The sequence below is a fragment of the Scyliorhinus canicula genome, unplaced genomic scaffold, assembly GCF_902713615.1.
Source record: "Scyliorhinus canicula unplaced genomic scaffold, sScyCan1.1, whole genome shotgun sequence".
NCBI lineage: Eukaryota > Metazoa > Chordata > Chondrichthyes > Carcharhiniformes > Scyliorhinidae > Scyliorhinus > Scyliorhinus canicula.
In genome coordinates, this window is record NW_024055734.1 from 1,124,127 (window position 1) to 1,125,988 (window position 1,862).

Consider the following 1,862-nt stretch of genomic DNA (forward strand, 5'->3'; position numbering starts at 1 on the left):
GACCCACACTCGGAGCACCGTGCACAGTCCCCGTCTCCGTATCCCTCGGTCAGGCCCACACTCGGGGCACCGTGCACAGTCCCGGTCTCCATATCCATCGGTCAGACCCACACTCGGAGCACCGTGCACAGTCCCGGTCTCTGTATCCCTCGGTCAGACCCACACTCGGAGCACCGTGCACAGTCCCGTTCTCCGTTTCCCTCGGTTAGACCCACACTCGGAGCACCGTGCACAGTCCCGGTCTCCGTATCCCTCGGTTAGACCCACACTCGGAGCACCGTGCACAGTCCCGGTCTCCGTATCCCTCGGTTAGACCCACACTCGGAGCACCGTGCACAGCCCCGGTCTCCGTATCCCTAGGTTAGACCCACACTCGGAGCCCCGTGCACAGTCCCGGTCTCTGTATCCCTCGGTTAGACTCACACTCGGAGCACCGTGCACAGTCCCGGTCTCCGTATCCCTGGGTTAGACCCACACTCGGAGCACCGTGCACAGTCCCGGTCTCCGTATCCCTCGGTCAGACCCACACTCGGAGCACCGTGCACAGTCCCGGTCTCCGCATCCCTCGGTTAGACCCACACTCGGAGCACCGTGCACAGTCCCGGTCTCCGTATCCCTCGGTCAGACCCACACTCGAGCGCCGTGCACAGTCCCGGTCTCCGTATCAACACTGAGAAGGTTGTGACTATCGGGGAAGTCTGAACGAGCTGAGAAACTTTTCTCTGGGAGAAAAGGGAAGGTTGAGGGGAGGGTGACTAATCGAGACCTTTAAGATGACGAAAGGGGTTTCGATCGGGGCGATGCAGTGAAGATGTTTCAACTTGTGGGCGAGATTGAACGTTGCGGGTGAGCGACATCGATTGGGAATTCAGGAAATACGTCTTCACCCAAACTGTGGGGAGAACATGGACCTGATCAGCTGATGGCCCAATTCTACATGTAAAAATGTATTCTGTCAACCGATCGCCTCTTTCGAAGTTAGTAAAGCATGACCAATTCTTTCCAAAACTCATCTTGTCTCATTCTTTCAATACTCTCAATCCTACTTGAATTTTACTGCAAGCAGAGCATTGCACTAGATCCTGTCTAATTGTAACCTCACACAATTCGGTATAATAACGTGCATTTGAAGAACTCATTTAATCCGTTTGTTCGAGGAAATACGTGTTATTGCACAAGGCACTTACTGACAAACACTGAGCTAGTGTTTGCTCCTGGAGGGGACTTGAACAGGAGGATGGGAATTGTAGGGGCTGGAGGAGTTACAGAGATAGGGAGGGAGGGAGGGATTTGAACAGCAGGATGGGAATTGTAGGGGCTGGAGGAGGTCACAGAGATAGGGAGGGAGGGAGGGATTTGAACAGGAGGATGAGAATTGTAGGGTCTGGAGGAGGTTACAGAGATAGGGAGGGAGGGAGGGATTTGAACAGGAGGATCAGGATTGTAGGGGCTGGAGGAGGTTACAGAGATAGGTAGGAAGGGAGGGATTTGAAAAGGAGGATGGGAATTGTAGGGGCTGGAGGAGGTTACAGAGATAGGGAGGGAGGGAGGGGTGGGAGAGATTTGAACAGGAGGACGAGAATTGTAGGGGCTGGAGGAGGTTACAGAGATAGGGAGGGAGGGAGGGATTTGAAGAGGAGGATGAGTATTGTAGGGTTTGGAGGAGGTTACAGAGATAGGGAGGGAGGGAGGGATTTGAACAGGAGGATGGGCATTGTTGGGGCTGGAGGAGGTTACAGAGATAGGGAGGGAGGGATTTGAACAGCAGGATGAGAATTGTAGGGGCTGGAGGAGGTTACAGAGATAGGGAGGGAGGGATTTGAACAGGAGGATGAGAATCGTAGGGGCTGGAGGAAGTTACA